We start from the raw sequence: 23,007 nt of genomic DNA on the forward strand, positions 1-23,007 counted from the left end.
GTTCGACTATGCAAATGGTCACTATTAGGCTTAATCTCTTATAATTTGGTCGGTTCTGTTACAGCTGGTATCGGAGCAAAGTTTAGCGAGTTACTGTTCATAAGTACGTTTTAAACAAAAATCTAAACCGGTTTAGTAAAAGATTTTATTAATTAATTAATAATGATCAAGGTGTTAAACTAAGTTTTGGAAAAATTATCTAGTGTGCCATGGTCATATCCTTTATGCCCAGTTAAGGACTCTAAGGTGGCTAGCTAAGTACTGACTTGGGGGTTAATGCATCATATTTTTATTTCGTCGCTCATACGGCGTGCAATAGTATGAGTGCCATTCATTTGAATGGTAATGTATGGACCAATTCTTCTTCTACGCCATGGTAAGTGGGAGTTGTGAGAGCATGATCGGATACACTGCCGGTCTAGGGAAGCGTTGTCAGGTGCTGTGTCATGCACACGTGTTGGTGTGTCTTGGGAACAGTACCGTATGCTGGGAATTCCGTCCTGAGAGGCGATGCCGTCATTAGGGCGATGATGTGGGTAGTGACACGTCACATGCATGGACGGGTGTCTGTGTATGTGAAGTGTATAGTTTTAAATTTTGTTATGCACGACCATACTGTGGGTGGGCTGAAATGAGTTTTCTGCAGGTACACTAACCACGTTCTCGCTTAGAACGCTAGTTACGTATGAGAGAACGTTGGGTGCCACCGCATATACCGCTTAGTGTTAACCTTTGTTTTCTAAGTTTGTGAGATCGTAAGTTCGTGCATGCATCATGTTCATTTCATATCATTGCTTACTTTCCCCCTTAATTTAATCTGTCCCAATTCTAAACAAAATAATTAAAGGTAATCCTCGCTCTTACCCACGGTATTCCATTTGCAGCAGATGGCACGCACTAGGCTCACAGCTCGCAAGTCCACTGGTGGGCGGGCCCCTCGCCGTCCGTTGGCAGCTAGGAGCTCGCGACATAAGAGCAAGTTCCTAGAGGAGTTTGGGATGCCCACTTTGCTTTGGAGGGTGCTCAGTTCGATGGGGTATCCCAAAGGAAGGGAGCCTCGCTACTATTGGGATAAGGAGCCGCTTGGTGACGAGACCCTGGTGGGGATTGAGGCAGTTGTCCCTACCAGTGGAGGAGACCCTGCTTGGGGCGGCTGGGTGTACGAGTCCCGAGGTGTCACGCCTTTCCACGGTGCCAGCAGGGCAGCTTTCGCAGTTTTGAGGGACCTCATGGAGAGGTTTCCACAGGAGCTGGCCCGCGCCTTCGCTGGGGTGTTTCCCCGGGGTGACCCCTACACTTCGGTGTGGGATCAGTCCGAGGTGAATGCTCTAGAGAGGAGTGCGGATGAGGACCAGCACAGTGACAGTGCAGCTATGAGTGCCATGTACGCGTTGATGAAGACCTATGGAGGCCTGGAGCGTTGTTTGGGTCGCTTGTCCGGGTCTCTTCTCACCGTCCAGGATGAGAAGCGTCAGTTGCAGCGTGAGTTTGACTCTGAGGTTGAGAGGCTACAGGCAGAGTTGGCTCGTGTGACCAGAGAGAGAGACCAGGCAGTCCAGAAGAACAGTGAGCTGAGTCAGGACCTGCTTGCAGTACGGGAGCAAAAGGACAGGGTGACTACTGCTCACAGGAACTGCGAGCGCATGCTAGTCCATGTGCTTGGACAGAGGAATGAAGCCTGGCACGCGGAGGACACTTTGAGGGCCCGACAGCTAGAGCTAGAGCAGCAGCTAGCTAATGCCGAGGAGTACAATGAGAACTTGCATGAGGAGATCCACCAGCTGCATAACCAGCTCCACCCTCACCACCTACCTGGAGCCGCGGAGCTAGACTCTGAGGACGAGATGGACGCGGATCCCGAGCTAGGAGCAGCTGCTAGTGGTGACGAGGATGAGGATGGCTCTGGCATGGACAGTGACCACAGCGAGTAGATGCTAGGGCTCTAGAGCTAGTCTTCCCTCTTTTGTGATGTATGTTGCGTGGCATGTCATGTACTTTTGGATCTGGGCTGTGTAAGACTTTATGAGTTGATACGGAAAGTCCAGTGTATGTATGCTGGCAAGTTGGATGTACGCGAACCTTGTTGCGTGAATGATAAGTAATCTGTTAGTGATGTTGTGCGTGGATAATGAGTTGTTGTGCCTTTGTTATTGTGTGAATTTATTCCTTCAGTAAATTCAGTATGGCACGATTTTACACATTTTCTACCGGTTGATGGCAACTCCTAACGATTGCTTATCATTGGCGTATGCAGATGGTGCAAACACGTGGCGGGGGTAGCAGCAATCCGGGCCTTGGAACAGGTACATCCGGAGGTGGGTCTCAACGGATTGAGGACAGAGCACCAACACCGCCACCACCACCGCCACCCCCGTACACTGCGGATGTGTTTTTCGCGCAGTTTCTGGGAAGCCAACGCAACATGGAACAGATGCAGCGCAATATGGAAGAAGCTTTGCGCAACATAGCTGACAACACCCGTCGTGGAGATAATCAGGGCGGTCGGGAGGTCAACCAGTACAGTTCGTTCAAGGACTTCATGGATACCAAGCCACCAATCTTTAAGGAGGCCTTGGAACCGCTCGAAGCAGATGAGTGGATCAACACCATGGAGCAGAAGTTTCGTCTTCTCCGAATGACAGAAGAACTCAAGGCTGAGTATGCGGCACATCAGTTGCAAGGACCCGCTGGGATTTGGTGGTCCCATCACCGAACCACCTACCCAGAGGGGACACCAATCACCTGGAACCGCTTCACCACCGCTTTCCGGGGAAATTACATTCCTCCTGGTGTGGTTGAAATGAAGGTTGGGGAGTTCATGAGGCTGTCCCAAGGGACGAAATCTGTGAAAGAGTATCTACATGCCTTCAATAATCTCGCTCGCTATGCCCCTGAGTTTGTGAACACGGAGGCCAAGAAGATTGCTAGTTTCCAGAGGGGCTTGAATCCAAAGATGCTGAAGACCATGGGTACAGGGGCCAGGGCTACCTTCAATGCTTACATCAGTGACTGTCTGACCCAAGAGAACAATAACAACAACTACAGTGCATCCAAGTCACGTAAAAGGGCTTTTGAAGCAGGATCATCCCAGTCCAGGGCACCCGTGACAGGGCGACAGCAGTATCGTCCCCCTGCCCTAGGTGCTAGGTTCCGACCGCCGCAGAGAAGGAACACCGGACATCCGACACAGCAGAAGCCGTACAAGGCGGCGATAGCTCCTGCCCAGCCAAGGGCAATTCAAGCCGCAACACCTGCCGCCAACAATGCGCCCAAGGGTCCATGCTATAACTGCCACAAGATGGGGCACTTTGCTAAGGAATGTCCCTACCCCAAGAGGCAGCAGCCAACATATCCAGCTCGTGTGCATCATACCTCGATTGAGGAAATCCCGGAAGGAGAACCGGTAACAGCTGGTATGTTTTCTGTCAACCAACATCTTGCAGTTGTTTTGTTTGATTCTGGATCGTCGCATTCATTCATGAGCCAAACATTTGCACAAAAGCATAATCAACCAGTTACAGATCTGGGCTATGGCTACCGCATCAGCTCAGCAGGGGCAGATGTGTTGACCAATAAAGTGGTCCGAGGGGCAACCCTGGATGTAAGTGGCCGAGTTTTTCGGGTAAATCTAGTGGTCATGCCTGGGTTAGTTTTGGATGTTATCATGGGCATGAAATGGATGAGAGAATGGGATGCGGTCATAGATACTGGAAAGAGGATGTTATCTCTCAGAGAACCACAGGGCAGTAACTCTTTTCAAGTACCTCTGCCCCGTCGTCTTGACTTTGCTAGCATCTCCTGTGCTACGCACGTGGTTCCTTTACCACAGATCCCAGTAGTCTGTGAGTTTCCCGATGTGTTTCCCGAGGAGTTACCAGGACTTCCCCCGGATAGGGAGGTAGAGTTTACAATCGAGTTGATACCGGGTACAGCACCAATATCCAGAAGGCCGTACCGGATGCCACCAAACGAACTCGCAGAAATGAAGAAACAACTGAAGGAGTTATTAGAAAAAGGGTTCATCCGGCCCAGCTCGTCGGAATGGGGTTGTCCAGCGTTGTTTGTGAAAAAGAAGGATCAGTCGTTGCGCATGTGCGTGGACTATCGTCCACTCAATGCAGTGACAATCAAAAATAAGTATCCCTTGCCAAGGATTGATATCCTGTTTGATCAGTTATCCAAGGCAAGAGTGTTCTCTAAGATAGATTTGAGATCCGGGTATCACCAAATCAAGATTCGTCCGCAAGATATCCCGAAGACTGCTTTCTCCACCAGATATGGGTTGTACGAGTATCTTGTCATGTCCTTTGGGTTGACAAATGCTCCTACATACTTTATGTATCTGATGAATTCAGTCTTTATGCCAGAATTGGATAAGTTTGTTGTGGTGTTTATCGATGATATCCTGGTGTATTCAGAGAATGAGCAAGATCACGCCGAACATCTGAGAATCGTGCTGACACGATTACGAGAGCATCAGTTATATGCCAAGTTCAGCAAGTGTGAGTTCTGGTTGAAGAAAGTTCCGTTCCTAGGGCACATTTTGTCTGAAGCAGGGATTGCCGTGGATCCATCAAAAGTGCAGGAAGTCATGGACTGGAAGGCACCAACTTCGGTCTCGGAAGTTAGAAGTTTTCTTGGTCTGGCCGGGTATTATCGTCGTTTTATACCTGACTTCTCCAAGATTGCTAAGCCAATGACAAGTTTGCTACAAAAGGATCATAAGTTCGTCTGGACGGAGGGGTGTGAGTTAGCCTTCCGCACCTTGCGAAAGTTGCTAACCACTGCTCCCGTTCTGGCACAACCTAATATAGAGAAGCCTTTTGATGTGTTTTGTGACGCATCGAAGAGTGGCCTGGGGTGTGTGTTGATGCAAGATGGTAGGGTGATAGCTTATGCTTCCCGACAGTTGAGAAAGCATGAAGTCAACTATCCCACGCACGATCTTGAGTTAGCAGCTGTGGTGCATGCGTTGAAGATCTGGAGACATTATCTGCTGGGAAATAAGAGTCACATTTACACCGATCACAAGAGTTTGAAGTACATCTTCACTCATTCCGAGCTGAATATGAGGCAACGACGGTGGTTAGAGCTAATCAAGGACTATGACCTGGAAGTTCACTATCATCCAGGCAAAGCTAATGTGGTCGCAGATGCTTTGAGTCGCAAACCGCACTATCAAATGGTTCAACCGTTGTTTGAAGATGGGTTCAATCTTATGCATCCTGAGGTCTTATGTCATATACAACTCAGTTGTTCACTCGAGAGTCAAGTCATTGAAGGTCAGAAAACAGACAAGGGTATTTTCCACATCAAAGAGAAGATCAAAGATGACCCAAAGACTCAGTTTCGGGTTGATGAGAAGGGAGTACTGTGGTTTCAACAGCGGTTAGTGGTCCCGAAAGATCGGGAGTTGAAGAATCGCATCATGGATGAAGCCCATCTCTCTAAGCTTTCTATTCATCCTGGCAGCAGCAAAATGTATCAAGATCTAAGGCCCCACTTTTGGTGGACCAAGATGAAGAAAGAAATAGCAGCTTATGTGGCCCGTTGTGACACGTGTTGCAGAGTTAAGGCCATCCATATGAAACCTGCAGGTCTGTTACAACCGTTATCAGTTCCGGAGTGGAAATGGGAAGAGGTCAGTATGGACTTTATCACCGGCTTACCGACAACCAGGAAGGGGAATGACTCGATTTGGGTAATCATAGATCGATTAACCAAGTCGGCTCATTTCATTCCAGTCAAGAACACATACAGACCTCCCGAGTATGCTGATATATATATGGCTGAGATCGTCAAATTGCATGGTATTCCCAAAACTATCATATCGGATAGAGGACCGCAGTTCACTGCTCACTTCTGGGAGCGCATGCATAAGAGCTTGGGGACCAGTCTGATAAGAAGCACGGCGTATCATCCCCAGACTTCAGGTCAAACCGAGAGGTTAAATCAAGTGTTAGAAGATATGCTGAGAGCTTGTGTGCTATCATCCAAGGGATCATGGGAATCGTGGTTACCTTTGGCTGAATTCTCCTACAATAATAGTTATCAAGAGAGCATCAAGATGGCCCCGTTTGAAGCTCTGTATGGTCGAAAATGTCGAACTCCGTTAAACTGGGTTGAACCTGGTGAAAGAAGATACTATGGTATCGACTTTGTGAATGATGCCGAGAAAAAGGTGCAGATTATACAGCAACATATGCAAGCAGCGCAATCACGACAGAAGAGTTATGCTGATAAGAGAAGAAGGTCACTTGAATTCAACGTAGGTGACTATGTGTACCTCAAGGTTACGCCAATGAAGAAAGTTCAACGTTTCCGAGTTCGAAGCAAGCTTGCACCCAGATATGTGGGACCGTACCAAGTGCTAGAGAGGAAAGGCCCAGTGGCCTATAAGATTCAGCTACCTGAGGAGATGAGCTCGATCTTTCCGGTCTTCCATGTGTCGCAACTACGGAAATGTTTGAAAGTGCCTGAGCAAAGAATTGAACCCCGAGGGATCAAAATAAAAGCAGACTTAGAGTATAAAGAGCAGCCAGTGGGAATCGTGGATACCAAGGAGCGAGTAACCCGAAACAGAATTGTCAGAACATACAAGGTGGTGTGGAGTCATCATGACGATAGGGATGCCACCTGGGAAACAGAGGATTACTTAAAAACAGTTTACCCAAAGTTTCATAAGAAATGGTCAGTAACCCAAAATCTCGGGACGAGATTTCCCTAAGGGGGGAAGGGCTGTAACACCCTAGGTGTTAAGCATGCATTTAGTCCCCTCACAACATGCATAAGCATCCTCATCAATCATAAGCATCATGAGCATGACACTCTTGTCAAATTATGATTTTATGTGCTTCATTTCATGTGTTTTAAATATGATAAAAATATGATACTTGCTTCTAAAATTGTGAAAAATTCAAATTAGGTTGATTTATGTGTGAGAAGAATTTAGAATATTTTTGTGCAATTTTTGGAGCTATGGAATTTGAGAAATGGGATTTATACAAAAATATCCAAAAAGAATTTATTTAAAACCTAGAACTGAGTTTTAACTTGTAATTCAAATTCTGTTTGGAATTTGGTCTTGCTTGTTAAAGCAAAGTGGTAGAGTTTTTGTTTTGGAACAACTTTGTTTTTGGGAGCAAGAGGTGAAAATGATTTTAAATTGGTCCAAATGAATTTAGAAAGAATTTGGAGAAAAGAAATTAAAAAAAAAAGGGGGCAGGCGCTGCTGGGCCGACCCGCCTCCCTTCTGGCCCAGCTGAGCAGCGCGGCCCGCTCCCCCTCCCCTCTCTCCCGCGCGCGCGGCGCCCGCCTTGCTCCACCCGGCGCCGGCCACGTGGCGGCCGTACGCCGGCGTTGGACGCGCCGCGGCCGGCCTCCAACCCCCCCTGGTCGGGACGCCGGCGCTGGCTCCCAGGCCATTTCGTCCATCCTGTCTCCCCCGCTCCCTCCTTCTCCTTCCTCCGCTCAAACCGCGCCGCAGCAGCCGCTCCTCCGCGCGCCATTGCCGGAGAGAGCTCCGCCGCTCGTCGCCGGCCACACCAGAGCCTCAAGCTCGACGCCGAGAGCACCAGGGCACTCGCCGTCGCTAGGGTAAGCTCGTGCGAACGCTCTACCGAGGTGAGAGTCCGTCGAGCGCCATGAATCGCTCGCCGGAGTTACCCCGAGCTCGCCGGAGTACTCCACCGCGGTGGATCTAGCGTTTCCCTGCGTCTTTTCGCTCGTTCTTTGTTGCGCTAGGTCGGTAGGAAGGTGAGGAAGCTCGGAGAGGCGTTTGCGCACGCTCTACCGCGCCGGAGCAGCCTGGCCACGGCGAGCAGCGCCGCCGTGCCGCCATGCATGCTCGCCGGAGGTGTTCCGGCCGTCCTCTGGTCGATCCAAGGGTACCGCTGGGTGCGTCTTGCTGCGGGGAGCACGTTGGTGCTCACCCCGTGGCCGGAGACCTCACCGCCGGCGAGATCCGCTCGTCGGAGGTGAGCTCCCTCTCGGTCTCGCTGACTGGTGGGGTCGGGGACCCACTGTCAGTCGCAGGGGTACCCCGGTGGGTGTAGATCTGGGTGAGCGTAGCGTTTTTCGTCGGTTTTCTTGAAAAAGTGTTTTCCAGAAATTGATTTAAAGTTTGTAAAATCTATATCTTGAGTTCTACAGCTCCAAATTGAATGAAATAAATTTTGGTGTGTTCCTTATTTCCAGATCTATATCCTAGTATGATTGCATGTCATGTTTGAGTAACTTTTCTGTGTAAGAATAATTAATCCATGTTTTTGTTAAACTTGGAAAATGCATAGTAAATGAAATATGGCTCAGAAAAATGTGAAACTTGTTTTGCTGGCTCTGCATGTGTGTTTACTCACTGAGAAAATATTGTTACATATTATTTGGTGTATAAATGAAATTATGGTAATTTAAATGCTTGCATGGCAGTGGTTTATGATTTTTAATAATTAATTGGATCATGCAATAAATCTGGAAAATTTTGTGGGTATTTCTTATGATATTAGACAAATTGTAAAAATATGAAATCTGTTGTTTGACACTTATATCACAGTAGGGTGATTTTACTTGCCTTATTAATTAATCTTGTGATTTTTGTGGCTCAAAATAAGTAACCAAAAATTATGAAAAATTTTCAGTAAACTTTATGCTTAGCTGGAAGTCTCCTGTAATTTTTGTGGAATTTATTGATGAACAGAATTGCATGTCATTTTTAATGGGCTTAGAAATGAATAAAGAAAACTATGAATGGTTGTATATATAGGTTGAATGGAATAAGTTGGGTTTGGTGTATCTTTGAAGCATCATGGAGGTTGCTGGTTGCATTTGAAAAATAATTATAGAAGAGATTGTAATAGATGTTTGATTCAGTTATTTATTCTTGGATGATGTTGACTACCTTGTAATAAGCATGATCAAGTGCATTACCTATGCATCATAACATGACTCCTTTGGTACTCTCTCATATAAGCATCCACTCGGGCATCTCGCACTCCACTCATGAGCATATATGCATCATACAGGCTCGCAGTAGAACGAAGTGGGACCCGAGGAACCCGAGGAGATACAGGGGCAGGAACCTCCGGAAGCACAAGAGCCCGGAGAGGAACTGCAAGAGTGCCCGGATCACCGACCCAGCACGTTTGAGAAAGGCAAGCCCCAGAGCATTCTAAGTCTCCCTATTCTCGCTAACTTATATAAAGTGCTATACTTATTCTATTATATTGCATATTACGTGATAGGAGTTGCCTGATACCGTTGCTGCATATGTACTCCTTGTTATCCCTACTCGTTATCTACCTTGTCCTATGTAGATAGGCGCGGAGTCTATGCTTAGCTTGCCTAGTCCGGTAGAAGTCGAGTGATGTCCTGTCACCTGCGAGATATAGGTGGATACCGGCTTGATTAAGCAGTGGTTGCTGGGGAAAGAAATAACCAAGTGTGGAAAGTAATTGGAGACCGGGCAGGGTCTTATGGTGGGTTGCCCATAGTGCCCCTGCCTGTGTCGACTAAGGACCGATCGTTGACGGCCCTCTTGTCATGTTGAACGCATGCCCCACACTTAGCTGGAAGGATAAGTCGTTCCGACCGCGAAGCCTGAACACTATCCGGGCCGGGAATCGAGCCGCCATGCGCTGTATTGGTGGTGGTTGAGGAGAACGACGAGGGCGCGGCGCGCAACCTTGGTATACCTTGGATACCTCGGTCGCCGGAACGGTCCTCGGGTACTGGCGGTGCCTGCCGAACCCGCGAATTGGTCCTGGATAGTGTAATACGGTGATCTGTAGCTCACTTGATCAGTGAGTGTGGTTTGTGTGGGGAATAACTCGCCAGCTGGTTAGAAATCGATTCGAATCGCCATCGCTCCTGGATAGTGAGCACTTGACATGAGCTTCGTCCTCGTAGTAAGGACTATGGAACACTTGGGTTATAATGAAACGGGTTTATGACTGCTGTGATGAGGTACTATCATAGTCTCATACTTGCTTGTATTAGCACAGGAGCAAACCTAGATAATAGACAATGATACTTTCAACTTGAGCAGATTAAAAGAAGAAAAGAATTATGTAGGTTCGGATAATGAAACCTTGCGGTCTTTGCAAAATGGTTGTCAGCTACCCCACTAGATAGCCTTCATGATCCTTGATGAGTCTTTATTTTAAGTTTATGGCGGGTAAGTCTAGCTGAGTACATTCTCGTACTCAGGGTTCTATTCCCATGTTGTTTTGCAGATGGTCAAATGTACTATGGTTATTGCATCCTCTGTCTGTACCCAGCTATGGGTGATGACTAGACCAAGGGCGATGGTCACTCCGTCTCTTCTTTTGCTTTTGTGGGAATGACCGAACTATGGCACTGTATCAGACTTATCGCGTGTGTTGTATTTTCGAACTATGAAGCTTCCGCTACTTGAAGAACTTGGTTTGTAATAACTTTAAGCACTCCGAGGTATTTATGAATGTTGTAATCTGGATGTGATTGTGGATGGCGACCGCTAAACTTATTACGATCTTGGCTGTATATGTGATGTGAGGTTTGAAATCCTTCGAGATTTCACGGACTACCGGGATTATATGGGCTTAAGCGTGATAGTTCGACTATGCAAATGGTCACTATTAGGCTTAATCTCTTATAATTTGGTCGGTTCTGTTACACAGACAACATGCTCCCTCTAACCTTCAATCCATTTGATGAAGCTCTCGACAGGGATAATGAGGTGATGATGGCAATTGTGACTCCCAGAGCCATACCAGTGAATTTCTTTGGTAGCACAAAAACCTCTCCCCAAACCTATGAATTTTACAATCCATCGGCCTTAGCCCGTCAGCTAGCTTTCGGCCAGTTGCCGATTGCACTTCCTTATGCCGATGTGATAAAACCCAGAGAACCCATCACCAACTTTCTTGAATGGATTCGAGTAGCCCAACTACCACCAAATGCCGATACAGACGTAGATCTGTCAGAATGGGTTCTAGCTGCTTTTATTACTCAGGCATACAAGCTATGCTGGGCAGAATGGAAAGAGCATCTATTCTGCAGATCGGCCCTCTCATACCGCGGCATGATCGACCCCAAATACGAAGTCCCCGATGACACTTTAAGTATTTTAAACCAATGTTTCATTTTTCAATACTATTTCCACCGGTAGCTCACCCTTGTATTCTTTTTGCAGGTCGACAACATCCCCCCATCGGTTAGCAGGAGTGGCAAGCCGATCGACTTGTTTCCATCAGGCCCGATCTCCTCAATCGGCCACAACGCTCCCACTCTGGCTTGCGTCGTGCATCGGGGTGTGCGCCTCAGGAAAGTCACCACCAAGAGAGCTCAAACATCACCTACGGTAGCTGCTTCCACTCTGGCGCAGGCTTTCAAGGCAATTTGTCAAATCTTTTTCTTTTACACTGACCATCTTTATATCGGCTACATCTGCGCTTATAAACCCCTTTTCGTTGTTGCAGCAAACTGGTGCATCGGCAAAAGCCAAGCGCCAAAGTGCCGATGCCCCCCAGTCTAGCCAGCCAAAGAGAAAGGGCACCAAAGGTGCTAAGGCTGGAACAAAGCGCCAGAGAGTGGCAAGTCCCCCTCCTCCTCCGGTGTCTCCAATTCCGGTGGAGTCCTCTCCTTCTTCTCCAGGAGTCCAGACACAGCAAGCACCATCTCCCGAACCAATGCAGGAAGCACCACAGATGGAAGAACTCCAGCAGGAAGAACCTCAAACAGAGGGTACATCAGGTGACGTGGGTGAACAAACAACTGGCCCGTCAGGTCCAATTATACCATCGGCGGTTCCCCTGATTCAGACAACTGTTGTTCCTCCTCCAGGTAACATATTTCAACAATACTTCCGCCGATAAACTTATTCTCATTTAGTCTCATAACCCTTCCTGTCTTTTTCAGTCGATATCGTCCCATCGGCAACCGTAGTCGATCATCCTGCATCTCCATCGGCATCTTTCAGACAGAGGCAGGAAATAGCCTTAAAACAAGTAAGCCACCCAACCTTTACCAGCATTATTTGACGATTCTCCGAGTATGAACTAACTTTGCTCTCCCCCCCAGGAACAAGATTCTCCCGACAACCTGTTTTCCTTCGCCATCGATCTCTCTGAAGAAGAAGGCGAAGAGGCAAGCTCTTCTCAGACAGTTGGCATTACATCGGCAGAGATCAGGACCAGACTGGAGGAATTGTCAGCTCTCCTTCACCAGGACACAATGCAGTTGGTTGACGACTCCGACTCTACCAAGACCCTGTTCAGAACTCTCAGAGGCCAAATCCCAGCCGATGTCGAAGAAACCCTTTTCCAAGCCGCTCATTTGGAGAGTCGCCAGCTGCAGTACCAGAGAGCTTCTCGGCGTCTTGCCGATAGAGCTGCTCAGACTCAACTCTCCGACGAAATGAGGAAAGAGAAGCTCTTGACCGATGAGAAGCACAAGAACATCGGCATCCTGAGATCTTCAGGAGACGCGCTGAAGCAGAAAATATCCGATCTATCGGCAAGAAGAGAATCCTTGTTGGCAGAACTTAAGGAAGTGGAGGACGCCTTATCCCAAGCTCAACAGGAAGAGAGCCAACTGCCAGAGACCATCAAGCTTCTTGAGCACGAGCGAAACGTTCATGGTCGCAAGGCACTTCAACTGAAGAAGAAACTGAAGCCGATAGAGGGTTCTGCCGATGATGACATTAAGGAGATAGAAGCAGCCAACCAAATCCGGCTACGTGCTATATCGGCAATCCAGGCGTTGCTTAACACATAAAGTTTTCATCGGCATCATATCTGTGCTTTCCTGCTTCCTCAGCTTTTAGTCTAGCCGATAGGACTGTTATCGGCATCTTTTGAAACACTAAGCCCCCAAACATTTGAATCCAGCCGATAGGAGTGTTATCGGCATTTAAACTTTTATGCATCGACCCATATGCTGGGGTAGTACTTCTTTAAATATTTGCCATTTAATGCTCTAGGAAATTCAACTCCTTCGAGAGTTTCTAGAATATAGGCATTACCAGGAGCCGATCGACTTATCCGATAAGGACCTTCCCAATTAGGAGACCACTTTCCAAACTTCGCACTTTTAGTCCCGACTGGCAAAATTAATTTCCATACCAAATCCCCATCGACAAACTCCTTAGCCTTCACTTTCTTATCATACCATCTAGCAACTCTCTTCTTATTTTCTTCTATACTCATTAAAGCTTTTAACCGATGCCCTGCTAGATCATCCAACTCATCGGTCATCAAAGTAGCATAATTATCGGCGGTTAACCGATCTTTAAAAGATAATCGCCTGGATCCGGCCTTAATCTCCCAAGGCAACACTGCATCATGTCCATACACCAATTGATAGGGTGACACCTTGGTTGATCCATGACAAGCCATTCGATAAGACCACAGTGCTTCATTTAACAATGTATGCCACCGCTTAGGATTTTCTTCAATCTTTCGTTTAATAAGCTTGATAATCCCTTTGTTAGATACTTCGGCCTGCCCATTGGCTTGAGCATAATAAGGAGAAGAATTCAATACTTTAATCCCCATACCGATTGCGAATTCATCAAACTCCCCCGATGTGAACATAGTGCCCTGATCGGTAGTAATTGTCTGAGGAATCCCAAATCGGTAAATAATGTGTTCCTTCACAAAATCAATCATATTGGCCGAGGTGACCTTCTTTAAAGGAATAGCTTCAACCCATTTAGTGAAATAATCAGTGGCAACCAAAATAAATTTATGCCCCTTACTAGATGGTGGATAAATCTGGCCGATCAGATCGATAGCCCAACCCCGAAACGGCCAAGGCTTGATAATAGGATTCATAGCCGATGCGGGTGCTCTTTGAATGTTACCAAACTTTTGACAACCTTGACATCCCTTGAAATACTTAAAGCAATCCTCAAGTATAGTCGGCCAAAAATATCCATTCCTTCTAATCATCCATTTCATTTTGAAAGCCGACTGATGTGCTCCACATACCCCTTCATGGATTTCTCCCATCAAACTCCTAGCTTCATCATCACCCAAACATCGAAGAAGAATTCCATCAATAGTTCGATAATACAATTCATCTTCGAGGAGCACATATTTGGTTGCTTGAAATCGAACTCGTCTTTCAACTTTCTTGGATGGATCCTTTAGATAATCAATAATTTCCTTCCTCCAATCATCGGCACCGATTGCCGATATTGCATTAATCATAGGCTGATATCCCGAGGCATGCTGAGCTAACCGATTGGCCTCTTTATTATGCAATCGAGGAATATGCTCTAATCGGAAATCTTTGAATTCTTTCAACAGTCGCATGCTTTTCTCGAAATGAGTTACGAGAGCTTCACTTCGGCATTCATAGCTCCCGGCCAATTGATTTATAACCAACATAGAATCCCCAAAAATTTCAACAGCATCAGCACGAACTTCTCTTAACAACTCCAATCCCTTGATGAGAGCCTGATACTCAGCCTGATTATTTGTCGATGTAGCAACAATCGGCAAGGAAAATTCATACTTCTTCCCCTTAGGGGAAACTAATACAATGCCGATTCCTGCCCCCCGGTCACATGTAGATCCATCAAAGAAAAGTGTCCAGGGCACAATTTCCAAGGCCTCCACTACACCGCAATGCTGAGTCACAAAATCGGCCATAATCTGTCCTTTAACTGCCTTAGCCGATTCGTAACGCAGATCGAACTCCGACAGTGCTAAAATCCATTTACCGATCCTGCCACTCATAATCGGCATAGACAGCATGTATCGGACCACATCATCTTTGCAAACAACAGTGCATTCGGCCGATAATAAATAGTGCCTCAATTTAATACACGAAAAATATAAGCATAAGCATAACTTCTCAATGGCCGAATACCTGGTCTCAGCATCAATTAATCTCCTGCTTAAATAATAAATTACACGCTCTTTCCCTTCAAATTCTTGAATCAAAGCCAAACCGATAACCGTCCCATCGGTAGACAAATACAATCTGAAGGGCTTTCCCTACTGAGGTGGAACTAGAACTAGAGGATTCGCTAGATATTTCTTGATTTCATCCAAAGCCAACTGCTGCTCTTTTCCCCAAATAAACTCTTGATCGGCTTTCAACTTAAGGAGAGGACTGAAAGCACGAATCTTACCAGACAGATTGGATATAAATCTCCTGATAAAATTTACCTTGCCGATCAAGGACTGGAGCTCAGTCTTGTTGGTAGGGGCCACTATTTTATTGATGGCATCAATAGATCTTCGACTAATTTCAATCCCCCTTTGATGTACCATGAAACCAAGAAACTGCCCTGTCGATACACCAAATGCACACTTATTGGGATTCATCTTCAACCCATGCTTCCTTGTGCACTCTAACACCTTTTGTAAGTCGGCAAGATGCTTTGAGAAATCCCCAGACTTAACCACCACATCATCAATATAGATCTCCACCAGCTTGCCGATGAACTCATGAAACATAAAATTCATGGCTCTTTGATAAGTAGCACCAGCATTCTTCAACCCAAAGGTCATGACTATCCATTCAAATAACCCAACATGACCAGGACACCTAAATGCGGTTTTTGGAATATCTTCCTCTGCCATGAATATTTGATTGTATCCTGCATTGCCGTCCATAAAGCTGATGACCCGATGACCAGCCGCAGCATCAACCAACAGATCGGCAACAGGCATTGGGTATCCATCCATTGGCGTAGCTTTATTGAGATTCCTGAAATCAATGCACACCCGAAGCTTCCCGTTTTTCTTGTAAACCGGAACAACATTGGAAATCCACTCGGCATACCGACACTGCCGAATAAACTTAGCTTCAATGAGTCTGGTGATTTCGGCCTTAATATCAGGTAGAATATTAGGATTACATCGGCGAGCTGGCTGCTGATGTGGCCGAAATCCAGACTTGATGGGTCACCGATGTTCAACAATTGATCGGTCTAAACCAGGCATCTCGGTATAATCCCAAGCAAAGCAATCTTTATATTCCTTTAACAAATTGGTTAATTGCTGCTTACACTCAGGATTTAACTTAGCACTAATAAAAGTGGGCCTAGGCTTATCACCACTACCTATATCTACTTCTACCAAATCATCGGCCGATGTGAATCCCTGGCCTAATTTTCCATCATCGGCGAACCTATCCATTAAAAACCGTCGTCAGAACCGACTGCTTGGATCGGTGGAATCTCGTAATCGGCAACTTTGAGAAAATCCTTCTCCCAGACTTCTCCTGAAATGCACCTAGTTCTCTCATAGGTATCGGCTTCTGCCGACGCAATAACGTAAGAAGAATCTCCCGGGACAATCTCAATCTTGTCACCTACCCACTGAACCAAGCATTGGTGCATTGTAGATGGGATGCAACAATTGGCATGAATCCAATCTCTTCCCAACAATAAGTTGTAAGCACCCTTTCCACTGATCACGAAGAAAGTTGTCGGCAAGGTTTTGCTGCCGATAGTCAATTCCACACATATCGCCCCCTTGACTGGAGACACATTTCCTTCAAAGTCTTTGAGCATCATATCGATCTTGGTTAAATCCTGATCCCCTTTCCCAAGCTTCCGATATATTGCATAAGGCATAATATTAATAGCAGCGCCACCATCAACTAGGATCTTGGTCATTGGCTGCCCATCCACCCTTCCTTTGACGAACAGAGCTTTGAGATGCTGTCTCTCGTTATCGGCAGGTTTCTCAAAGATAGCCGTCATTGGATCCAGAGCCAGCTGAGCTATCTGATTGGAAAATTCTAACTCATCATCACTGGATGGTGCAAGAAACTCCATCGGTAACATAAAGACCATGTTAACTCCTGCCGATGAACCTCCTTTCTTAGGATCTGATTGCTGCTGATCTCCAGGCTGACCAAAATTTTCGCCCTTGTTTAGCTCCTCTTACCTTTCACGCTGCAATCTCCTTTTCTGCGTCTTGGTCAACCCTTCAGGACACCATGGAGGGAGTGGCTTTTGCCTTACTGCCGGGCGTCGATTCTCTCTCGACTCCACCCGATGCGTGTTGGCATCCCTGCAAAATATAAACTCATCGGGAACCCGCGCATTAGCCATCTCTTCAAGTTCTCCCTGGTTCCTGGGAAAATATTGGATACGATCACCAAGCCTATCGTACACACTGAGCCTGCCCCCTAGCCGATCATGAACCGATGCTCTTCCTCTGATCGGCCCATCAAATCGCCGGTCGTCATCATGATAACGCCGATCAGTCCTGTCGTACCGATCATAACCATTGCACTAGGAAGCTTAATATTTTCCTCCCAACAATGGATGAAGAACGGGCAGTTCCAATGATCTCTATGCCGATTCCACTCCTGTCGGCGTCTTTCTTCCTCCCGTCGATAATCTTCTTGCTGGCGCCGATACCAATCTTCCCGTTGCTGCCAGTTCTCTCGAGGTCTTCTATGAGTTATAACAATACCAGACCGAGGGGGCCTACCCGAACTGGTTCCCTCCTGGACTAAGCCCTTACTTTTTGCATCGGCAGTAGTAACTTGATGCTGAGGATCTACTGATGCACTTTTCTCGGCTGTTTCCGATGTTAAGACCTTGGCCTTCCCCTTGGCATCCAACATGTTTGTCGGGAAAGGATGTTGGTCTATCTTCATCGGCTTCTGGGTCTTGGAACTGTCAAACTTTATCCTCCCAGACTCTATTGCCGAGTGCAGCTGTTGTCTGAACACTTTGCATTCATTAGTGTCATGAGAAGTTGCATTATGCCACTTGCAATATCTCATCCTCTTCAACTCCTCAGTCGATGGGATCACGAGATTAGGAGACAGCTTGATCTGACCTTCCTGGAGTAGAAAATCAAATATCTTATCGGCCTTAGCGGTGTCGAAAGCGAACTTCTCTGGTTCTTTCTGCCCAAAAGGACAAGACATCGGCTTCTTGTTTTTGACCCACTCTGCCAAGCCGATGACTGGTTCCTCATCAGAATCGGAGCTCGTTGCTTCATCAACAAATGACACTTTCTTGTTCCATGCTCTTTTGGGCTCGAAAGGCTTGATGTCTTGATCAGAAACCCTCTACACCAAATGACTTAAGCTTTCAAACTCCTGAGAAGCATACTTATCCCTGATGTGTGGCAATAAACCCTGGAAAGCCAAATCGGCTAGCTGCCGATCATCTAGAACCAGACTGTAGCATTTATTCTTAACTTCCCGTATCCTCTGCACGAAACCTTCAACTGATTCATCATTGCGCTGTCTCAACTTGACCAAGTCGGTGATCTTCTTCTCATGAACCCCGGAGAAGAAGTATTTGTGGAATTGTTTCTCCAGATCGGCCCAAGTAATCACTGAGTTGGGAGGTAATGATATGAACCAAGTAAAGGCCGATCCAGATAATGATGATGAAAATAGACGAACCCTCAATTCGTCTCTGTTACCAGCTTCTCCGCATTGAATGATGAACCTGTTGACGTGCTCCATGGTTGACGTGTCGTCCTGCCCGGAAAATTTGGTAAAATCCGGTACCTTGTACCGATGTGGGAGCGGGATCAAATCATATGCAGGAGGATACGGTGTCCGATAAGAGTAATTGTTGACTTTGGGTTTTATCCCAAATTGTTCCCTCATTACTTCAGCGATTTTATCGGCCCAATATGCATCGGCATCCTGCCGATGAGGCGGCTGCGGGTCCGGCACTTGGTGGCGAACCTCCACGTGTCTGTTCGGGACGTGATCTGCATGGAGCATCGGATTGATCATCTGTCCTCCAATCTGCGGACCACCAAACTGCTGTCCACCGACTTGCTGTCCCCCGAGTTGCTGTCCAATATTCATTGGCTGGCTGGAGATCCCCTGACTTTGGAATCCGGGATAGATCTGTCCTTGCTGGAACCCCGTAGCCTGGTAACTTTGTTGGGGCGATTGTGGAAAGACTTGCTGTCCAAGCCATCCATTATTAGCGTTCATCGACATAGGCGCTGCCGATGATTGGTAATTGGGTACCATCATTGAATTGACATATCCTGACTGGGCCATAGACCTCTGTTGCATCAGCATTGAATCTACCGATGCATTAGGCACCTGGAACATTGAATCTTGAGGATTCCCAGTGTGAGGCCTTGCAGTAGTAGTTGTTGTATACCGGGGACTCTGGTTCAACGGCACATTGGGAAGCGCCGATGTCATAGGAGTCTTGCCCCTCATGTCGGTTATCTGCGATGTTCCTGGCGTCAATTCTGGAGGCATACCATAACCCCACCAGTTAGGAGGAAGAGTCAACCCTGACATTGCCGATGCCAACATGTCTGTTGTCAGTTTATTCTGCCCACTTGAAGTTTGTGGGTTGGTTGTCATCGGCACAGATAGTGCACCAGTAGCTCCCGATGTACTTGGAGGGACAGCAGATTGTGCACTTGCAGCCGTTAAAGCAGCCGATGGAGCCGTGACCTCTGGTGCTGTTGGCTGATGATGAGAGGGGCCCACATAATCTGGTGGGATTTGTCCTTCCTTGAAAGTTCTTGCCACGGCATTGAAAACCGTATTAGACAGTACGCCGGCTTGGTTGATCAAAGCTCGGTTGATAGCACTGTCAACCATATCTTGAAGCTTGCCAGGATGGGCTTCGAAGGTGACCTGCCGTGGTGCCGGCAGTGCATCTTTCTGAATCACCTCGCCGCTCCTGCTTATGCTGAAAGACCTCAGGCATTGCAGCTTGAACTCTTCCATGGCTTGGGCAATAGCCTGCTTCTGCTCGTCCTTGAGATTGGCCTCCGTCACGGGGATGACGTTCTCCTGATCGAGGTCAGAGATCAACATGTTGATCTTGATCTTGAATCTGGTCCCACCGGGCGTGCCAAAAGATGTGTTGATGCAAAAAGATCTGCAAACACAAAGGGCTAATACCCGATTCAAACGTTAAGGCGTACCAACCGATTTGACCTTACTATCGGCAAAGGTGGTAACTCGAATACTTTAGTCCTGACAACAGCGATGCGCCCGGATGTCACGGCTAAGAGGTACTCACGCGGAACTTGAGAACACGCCGAGCTTAAGTCGACGAACTCCTAAGAACTCGTAATAAAAGGAAAAAAATATGACGAAGTCGTCGAAAAGTAGATGCTGGAATATGAGTAAAAACGTGTATTTGATTGATTGATTAATGTCTCATTACAAAGCCCTAGGGTCCATATTTATACCCTGCTCAAAGAGCTATAACTAAACACGACCAGAATTCGAATTCCAAATTACACGGAATCCGCATACAAAACGATTTAAACAAATAAGGAAATAACTCAGTTATCCCTCGTGACAAATTGAAACTCTTCCACAACCCGATCAGCAGCTTCCAGACTCCCCCTCTGTATAATCGGCAGACTCTTTTGCCATGGTCATCGGCAGACCTCCTCATCATAGTCATCGGCACAGACACATCATCACCTGTAAACTTAGTCACGTCCAACCTCTCCTTTATCGGCAACCATCCTCATCGGCAACTCATCCTGTAAACCACATACTGTCATCTTATCCTGCCATCCTGGACACGTGCCCAAAAACGGTGTCAACAGATATAACCTTAGATAGCAAACAGCGGAAAGACACTCCGTTCTTCAGGCGAAAGCTCCAAATCCACAGGGGGACAACTGACTGGTTGAACACAAGCCTAAACTCTTTTCCAAGCTTGCAATCTGGTACCCATCCGGGATTTTTATATCCAAATAAAATGTAAAGACAAGCGTAAGTTCATCTCGTACTCAGCAAGAATAACATAGGGTTCATGAGGCTCAAAGGCTAGACACTGGTTGAACTGCATGTACCTTTTAGTTGTCACAATTTTAGCATATGAGTAGCATCAAGTTGTCAAGTCCCATAGTAAACTCATGATCAAGTAAAGTGAATAAAGAATAGCATAAACAACATATTAACAATAATAACATTTAATGATTTGCCATTATTGATTATTTATTCTGTATTGGTCCAAGACCGCTCGTGACCGTGAGCACGGCTGATATATCAGTTTTACACTCTGCAGAGGTTGTACACTTTCACTGTGAGTCATGATTTACCCTTTCGCCCGAGGCCCGTCGACCTCTTAGCCAACTACCAAGGAAGACCGGCAGGGTTCACTATGAAGCCTTTCAAAGGTTCATCTAACAAGTTAGGGCCGCTTGGTTTCATTAGTCAGTCCATGTGATTCACACGCAGGAATCCACGGTCTGCTATTCCCCATTTGTGCCACAAGGGTAACCACTAACAAGCTAGAAAAGGTCCTCATACTGAGCTAAAGCCAGAGCCATGTAGCCCTCACAGTTGTACTGTATGTCCCGGATGGTCAGATACAGACAAGTCCTTATGGAGAGAAACTAGAGCACCATAAGATAGCCCAATGCTCCAGCCCTCTTTACCAAAGTTGCTAAAAAGTCCTCTTTCAATGTTTATTGCATATTCCATTAATCAAATTACAAGATTATGGTTTAGTGGAGCACTAGCATAAGCTACCCAATGCAAAACCATAGGTGACAAGGTATAAGATCAATACTAGGAATTCCTTAACAAGGAGACACATGCAATATGAATAGTGTTATTAAAGTTATTAGGAAACAAGGATGATCCCATGCTATACTTGCCTTAAACACTTGCTCAATTCCCACACCTTTAGCTTTCGGTCATCATCCTCTGATCCTCAGCGTCCACAAACATTTCTTGTCTACTCGTATCAAGCACCACACATACAAACATACAAGCAACTAATAAAAGCAACTAAGAACAACACATCAATCAAAAGAAAAGCTTTTAAAAAAACACACTAAACGGCACGACACGATGCTAAGGTCATGAGAGCGCAAGAAACATTGAGAGCAAATCTATCGTTATAAATAAACAGCTATTAAGAGTTTTATATTATATAAAAGAAACAACTACAAGCTTCATTTATTTTAGTTAAATAAAACCATAGGAAATTTACTAATTCAGATTAGATAAATTATATTTAAACATTAAAAGTGGAAGCTAATCATGTCTATTTATAAATAGTGTATTTTTTAAGTTAAAGTAAACAAGTGACAACATCTAATTCTGATTTTGTACGTGGAAAAGTTTAAACTAACCAAATTCAATTTAAAAACATATTTATGTTGCTAATATCCAAATTTACAGTTAAATATAAAAGCTCAACATTGTCCTATATTGTTTTTATTTAACAACTACTTCATACACATTAATCGACTTAATTATAAACATATAAATTATGTCTCTACAAATCTATTGTAGAAAGAAACAAACTGAAACATAGCTACGATGTGAACATGTTAGGAATTATTAGCAAGAAATAAAAACGATGGAAATATGAATAGAGGGGCAGTGAACCGACATGACCTCGCAAGATGGAATTAGATGATGGAAGCTTGGCAAGATAGGATGAATAATGTATGTAATTTCAAATGCAAACATTGACGTCTAGAATGTGTGGTAACCAATAAAGTTATGAGGAAATTAATTGGAGGTACAGCTCACTTGTTAAAACTCCGATCCTTTCTATCTGTCATGATCTACCGGCAGCTTCATGCTCATACGTGCTGCAGGTGAACACCGTTTTGCTCCAAGGTGAGGAACAGAGACGAGCTTAGATTGTGTCTAGGTCAGATCGGTGCTAGAGTCTCAATTGCAGACCTAGCAAACCAGGCGATTAAGCACTGGAGACGAGGATGTCGTGCTGGCGTTACGGAGATATTCAGTAGATTGATGTACGTGAACAGAGAGGCCTGCAAGTCCATGATTCATTTGTGGTCATCAGATAGAACGGAGGAGCTACCAGATAAGATAGACAAGAGCGATCGTCGTGCAGGTGTTTCTTACCTTTTTTAGCACGGACGATGAACTCATAACGGATTAGGACCAGACCTTGGACCAAGAACGGAGGGCCGATTGGGCATGGTGCTCGGTTTTACGAAGATGCAACACGATGTGTGGAGTAGGAATTCCCAAACTAGGGCTCCCCATATGGTAGTTTGAGTATGCTTTGTCTAAGGGGTTGGTAAACATATATAGGGAGAAAAACTC

Source organism: Sorghum bicolor, chromosome 8 (genome assembly GCF_000003195.3).
Source record: "Sorghum bicolor cultivar BTx623 chromosome 8, Sorghum_bicolor_NCBIv3, whole genome shotgun sequence".
Classification (NCBI taxonomy): Eukaryota; Viridiplantae; Streptophyta; class Magnoliopsida; order Poales; family Poaceae; genus Sorghum; species Sorghum bicolor.